The sequence below is a fragment of the Diospyros lotus genome, chromosome 10 (genome assembly GCF_014633365.1).
Source record: "Diospyros lotus cultivar Yz01 chromosome 10, ASM1463336v1, whole genome shotgun sequence".
NCBI lineage: Eukaryota > Viridiplantae > Streptophyta > Magnoliopsida > Ericales > Ebenaceae > Diospyros > Diospyros lotus.
In genome coordinates this window covers 13,050,993-13,058,154 of record NC_068347.1, presented here as the reverse complement: position 1 = coordinate 13,058,154, position 7,162 = coordinate 13,050,993, and the positions used below count along the sequence as shown (strand labels likewise).

Genomic DNA, 7,162 nt, shown 5'->3' with positions numbered 1-7,162 from the left:
TCCTCATTTCTTGGGTACAACTTACACAAGACTTACCCAATTGCTATCAGATATGGGATCAATGATACCAGCATCAAACAATTTTAAAATTTCAGCCCTTACCACTTCTTTCATGTTTGGATTCAAACGGCGTTGGTTCTCAATAGTGGGTTTATGATTTTCCTCCATCAAAATTTTATGTATACATAAAGAATGACTAATTCCTTTAATATCAGCAATAGACCATCCTAAAGCTGTAATGTGCCTTCTTAAGATATGCAACAATTTTCCTTTCTCTTTATTATTTAATGATGCAGATATAATTATAGGAAGTGTGGATGATTCCCCCAAAAATGCATACCTTAAGTGTGATGGTAGTTGTTTGAGATTAAGCTTTGGGGGTTGATCCTTTTCCAAGCTCTTCAAAAATGGTTCTTCTTGATAAACATGATTGGATGACTCTTGTAGATGACTATGGTGGATCCAATTCTAACAATGTTGTTGATGGTGCATCCAAAAACTGCACGTCTTTTCTTAAAGGATCTTTAGGATTTTCATAAATTTCAGCAACACATTCATTAATAATATCAATCTTAAAGCATACATCATTTTCTAAAGGATATTTAGAACTTTGAAAAACACTAAAAATTACCTCATCTTCCCCAACTCTAAAAGTTTGTTTACCTTGTTGCACATCAATCAAAGCTCTTCCAATAGCAAGGAAAGGACAACCAAGAATGAGATGTACCTCTCTATCTTCCATGATATCAAGCATAATAAAATCTACTGGAAAGATGAAATTTTCCACTTTGAAAAGAACATCTCCAATGACTCCTAGTGGATATTTCACAAATCTATCTATCAATTACAAAGAAATAGTTGTAGGTTTCACTTCACCTAAGCCCAATTTCTTGAAAACAAAGAAAGGCATTAAGTTAATACTTGCACCAAGATCACATGGAGGTTTATTAATTCAGAATTCTCAATATTGTAAGGTATAGTAAAACTCCGTAAATCTTTTAACTTTGGAGGTAATTTGTTTTGAATTATAGCACTGCACTCCTCAATTAGCATTATTGTTTCATGGTCATCAAACCTCTTCTTCTTGGATATAATTTCTTTTAAGAACTTGGCATAGCTTGGCATTTGAGATAATGCTTCTACAAAAGGAATATTAATGTGAAGCTTTTTAAAAACATCAAGAAATTTCAAGAAATTTTTATCTTCATTGTGTTGGCGAAGTCTTTGTGGAAAAGGAACTGGAGGAACATAAGGTTTGACTGCCTCTCGCTTGTATTCCTCTTGTTTCTTTTTTTCTTCATTGTGTGATTTTTCTTAAGGCAGAGGCGCTGTCTTGGTTGAATTTTTTTCCACGCCTTTTCATTGTTGTCCCTCTAGCTGTTTACCACTTCTAAGAGCAATGGCTTTCACATGTTCTTTAGGATTTGTTTCAGTGTTGTTTGGTACTACACCTTGTGACCTTGTTGCTAATGTGTTAGCCAATTGCCCCATTTGTACTTCCAAATTCCTTATGGCAGCTTGTTGATTTTGGAAGTTTGTTTTTATCTCTATCATGAATTCCATTATGGCCTTAGTGAGTGTTGCCACCAAATCTTTTAAGAATGTCTTATTTTCTTGAGGTTGAAATCAAGGTGGAGGTACCCTTACATTATTTTGATTATCGTTCCATGAGAAATTTGAGTGATTTCTCCACCTTGAATTGTAATTGTTGGAGTACGAATTGTTTTGTTGTTGATTAGAATTTGAAATATAGTGAGCTTGCTCCGCACTCGATGTTGCAAAAGGATTGCCATCTTGACATTCACTTGTAACATGTTGCCCAACACACAATTCACAAAATTGCATAACAGAATGAACAACATTAATACCTAACTGATCTAGTCTTTTATAAATAGAGTCTACCTTAGCATTTAAAGCAGCAAATAGTTCAATTTCATGTATCCCAACTGATCTCTTTGGCATAGTTTTTTCTAAAGGCCATTCATAATTATTTGCATCCATTTCTTCTATCAAATCATAAGGTTCATCAATGGATTTGCTCATCAAAGCTCCTCCAGTTGCTGCATCAATGGTGATCCTTGTCGAATGGCTTAATTCGCTGTAAAATGTTTGGAAAACAACCATTTAGGAAGCTCGTGATGTGGACACCTTCTGAACAAGTCTTTAAATCTCTCCCAAGCTTCATACAAAGTTTATATATTGGTTTGGCTGAAGGTTGTGATGTCATTCATCATCTTTGCAGTTTTTTTTGGTGAAAAAAATTTAGCAAGGAATTTTCTAGCTAATTCATCCCAAGTAGTGATGGTACCTGCAGGGAGTGATGTTAGCCAATTCTTTGCTTTATATCTTAAAGAAAAAGGAAATAACCTTAATCTAATAGCGTCATCAGATACGCCATTGTGTTTGAATGTGTCACATATTTTCAAGAAATTTGCAATGTGACATTTGGATCATCACTAGGTAATCCACAAAATTGGACGGAAGTTTTGATAACTTGAATTATTACTGGCTTGATTTCAAAATTATTGGCTTGAACAGTAGACCTTGTAATGCTTGAATTTGTGTCATTTATTAATGGAACACCATATTCCCTCAATGTTCTATTCGCTATTTCGTTGTTCATGGCTGCTTATTGTTCTACTACTCTTCTTTCTCTCCTTAACCCACGAATAGTGCGTTCAATTTCAGGATCAAATGGAACAACTTCAAGGCTTTTAACATGTCGCATACATAATTAAAGCACAACATTTGGTTCAACAAAAATATAGAAAATAATCACACGTAAGTAATAAGAAGAAAAAATTTTAAATTGAAATCAAATAAAATGGAAGGCAATAAATAATAAAAAAAAATTAAATACCAAAGTATAAATTAAAAATATTAAATGTAATATAAGAAAAAAATAAATTAAAATACAAATAGAATATTTAATTTTAGTAAATAGTGTAGCCAAATTTAAATAATAGTTTTAGATCTAAATGCAATAATAATAATAATAATAATAATAATTAAAACAGAATTATATGCAAGCTATGTAACATCACATGGATATAGAATAAATATAGCAACTAATAAAAAAATAACTATAATAGCTCGTATGGCTAGAGTGTGTAGTTGTTAACTATGAGATCTTAGTTTCAAGCATTAAATATTATAATAAAAAATAAAAAAAAATTGCAACTAATAGTAAATTAAACAACTTAAGAAGAAAAAAAAAATAAAAATAAAAAAACATATATAAATTTCTTTTATTTTTTTACAATTTTTTTTTTAATTTACTATTATGAGTTGTGGTGGGGAAAAGTAAGTGTGCTAATTTCAGTGAGAATACTTAATGGTGACCAAGATGATGGAGTGGATTGCAGCTAACTTTTTACTTTATATATATATATATAATTTGTTTAAAAAAATCAAATATATAACAATAAAAATGGAAGATGAAACATACAAAGACAGAATTATAATATTAAATTAACTAAAATGAGAATTGATAAATGGAATCTAAATAGTAGCTAATGGAACAAGAAATATTAAAAATACAACATATATATTGACACATACACAAAAGATAAAGTATGCAAAATCAAAAGAAAAATTAATATAGAATAAAATAGGTTTAAATTAACAAATAAGCTATCTAATAGTGATATTATTAACCGCTGATCCCCAGTAATGGCACCAAAAACTTGAAGGCGATTTTCTGCAAGTGTACGGATCGCATAAGTAATACAGTAGTGAGTAGAATATCGTTCTCACAAGAATCAGGTGATAATTATCAAAATTATATTAATCCCAATGTTATTCAAACAATTGATTAAGGAGAATTAATTTAACAAAATAGAATAATAACACAAAAAGTAAATATGGAGAGTTTCAATAATTGAATAGTACTAGGGTATTTCGATTTCACCTAATTAATCTAATTTAATTTAAATAATTAATAATTGTAACCTGTGAAGCACAGAAACGGCTCGGAGGCACCGTTTCGGCGTTCCAAACCATTTCCCTTTTCGGAAACGAAAAAAATGGCCCAAAACGTTTTTCGGGCCGTTTGTGTAATTTTTCAAAATATTGGGGCTGTTTCAAAATTATAAATTATTGGCTGGAAATGCGTTTCCAGCGCACGCCATTTGCTTAGTAAGATGGCTTAGCAGTGCTTGCCCTAAATTTTTTTGTTATGCTTCATTCCCTCTCTTCTTCTTCCAGTTCAATCTTATTTGCTTCATCGCTGCTTCTTCTTCTTCCAGTTCAATCTCCGTCGCTGCCATCTGCTTCGTCACCTTCTGCTTCCTTTCCTTGGTTTTGATCGCCCATGCCGACGCGGTCTACTCTAGTTTTTGTATGTATTTGATAGGGTTTAATTATATGCATATTTTTATCTACTTTTCATCTTAATCTTGTGCAATTTTTTCTACATAAAATATGTGTTTATATAGATTTTACATTATTTTAATCTCTTTTTGTAGGAACTCAGCAAAGGATGTTATTTTGAAGATTTGGAGATAAAAAGAAAAGAAAAAAAGATATTATAAAGTTAATTTCAAAATTTATATTATAATATAAATATAAAAATAAATAATATTATAATATAATTAAAGTTAATATAACTAATAGTATATTAAATATTATATTTTATATTATATATTATATTATTTATATATGTTATAAAGTGGATGGCATGAATGTGAGATTTGGGCTAGGGCTCCATATATATATATATATTATAATATATAAAAGGTTTAGAAGGAAGGAATGGGGCGGCCAGGGATGACATATAGATATATAAATATAGTAAGAGATGGCATGGAATGAAGAAGGCTGGCGGCACACAAGAAATTGAGGATTTTGGTGAGACTCAGTGGCACACAGTGGACGCAATTGAAGAAATTGGAGGCGCATAGAAGGCTTTGAAGATTGGAGAAAGCCGCTACACACATAACATATATACATATTTTGTATTAAAGCAGCACACAGGGAGCTCTTATTTTCTTTTCAACTACTGTTATTCTGGGTTTTCATTAATTCCATCATGAACTAATTTTATTTAACTAGGGTTTAAGATGAAACTTATTATGAATTCTTGACTTTTATTAATTGGGTTTCTTTCCATGATTTTAATTATTTATTGCTTGCTCTTAGTATGATTAAGTGATTTAACCATCATTTAATTGATTTTGTATTATGATTTGAGACCGAGAGGTGATTTTTATAACATGTTGAAGTAGTAAATTTCATAAGATAGATAGTTGATAAGGGATTTGATACTTGAATCTTATGATGGATAATGAATTGGACCTTAACAATGAATTTCGATTTGTTATAACTATTGGGAAATAGGTTGATTGTTAATAAATTGAGATTTAATTAGGTTAGTAAATCTTGGGAAAGAAACTAACCAATTTAGATATTCACCCCATTAAATTAATAGAAACCCAATTAATTGAAAATTAAGACAGATTAATAAGTTGATTCGAAACACCCTAGTTGCCTATATTTTATCCAAGTTAAGTTATTTTTAAATTTGTGTTTAATTTCAATATTCATTAGTTTAATTTATTCAAATTCATCTCTTTTTATAGTTTGAATAATATTAAAGTTAATCCAATTTTGATACTTAATCCAATTCTCGTGGGATCGACACTCTACTCATTCATTATATTATTTGCGCAATTCGTACGCTTGCGAATTAGCCTAACAAGTTTTTGGCGCCGTTGCCGGGGATTGGTATTAATATCAATACTAATTAACTTGAATATTAGTTTAGACATTAATTGTTTTTAGTTGTTTGTTTTCATCTTTGTGTTATCTTTTATTGCATTTTTATTTACATTTTTGAGTGTTAAAAAATAATAATAATAATTAAAAAAAATCAAGTTTTTAACCATTGTGATATTCTATTTCTTTTTTGTAGGTCACATTAGAATCTCAACAAAACATTGGAGACGAAATTGTGGAGCAAAGGAATGGGCAAGTTAGAGCTTTAATGGATTAAGCTATGCCCTCTATTCAAGGAACACCCTCCAGCATCACCAGACCAACCATAGGGGCAAATAATTTTGAGATTAAGCCAGCTATTATTCAAATGATTCAAATCTCTGTTCAATTTAGCGGGTTACCGAACGATGACTGTGACGCCTCGTTCTCACGTATGGGTGTCATTCGTGAACAATTACCCGAATTGTCTACCTGCCCGGCCTTTGGTGAATGGCGAACCATGTTTCAGGACGAAACGCCCTAGGTCGGAACTAGGCTTGTCCTTCCCTTCCCTCAACCCCAGGATTCACTAGCAGAATTGGGCTTAACCACATCGCACTTGGGTGAAAAGAAATCTCATTATGATGCCCAATCGCCATTCTCATTTTTATATTTAATTCTTTTTCCATCCAAGAATTTCATTGGGCTCCAAAAATTCACCATTTCAATCCATACATTGATTGATTACCAATTTTGGAGGAAAAACTCAAAAAATTTCATTTTTCAAAATTCGGCATTTTTCTCCAAAAATGCCCGAAAAATCCTTTTATTTCAAAAATTCCTCCGGGGCCCAAAATCAATTAAGAAATGCCCCAAAATTCCAAATTTTTGAAAAAAATTGGCCGGCAGGGCCTGCTGGCGCTGCCCACGCGGGGCCCCACGGTGCCCCTACTGCATTGACCGCCCGCGCGGGGCCGCAAGCTCGCCAGGCCACCTGCGCGCGCGGTCGCCAGGGTGCAGGTGCGCCTGGCCGCTCGCGCGTGCGGCCGCCCGCGCGTGCCCGCGCGTCCCAGCTTGAGCTCGCGCCCCCTGCACCTGCTGCTGCCATATTCACCTTATGTTATTTTATTTTTCTTTGGGCTTCCTAACCCAAATTTTCCAGAAATTTAATTAAATAAATATACTTCACATTCATTCAATTTTTGCCTCTATTTTTCCATAATTAAGGCTTAAACAATACTCTTGATGCTTCCACAACATACATCAAACACCTACTATTTTTCCAACAAAAATAATTTTATTTAACCCCTTTGATGCTTCCAGCAACTAATGCCAAATGAGAAATTTACATCCATACTTAGACATCTTCAAGCCATAAGCCAAGATCTCATTTTCTAAATACAACATACATTTCAAAACTAACAAAATAAATTACATTACATAAATCAAACACAACACATAGGCTTCC

General features: G+C 32.4%; 1 non-coding gene across 1 annotated transcript; it reads left to right on the top strand.

Annotated features, from left to right (window-relative positions):
- Positions 1–2,130: 2,130 nt before the first annotated feature.
- On the top strand, positions 2,131–2,237 carry LOC127812343 (small nucleolar RNA R71). Its single transcript, XR_008025852.1, has one exon. It is a non-coding gene; the product is annotated as a small nucleolar RNA R71 (small nucleolar RNA).
- The last annotated feature ends 4,925 nt before the right edge of the window (positions 2,238–7,162 follow it).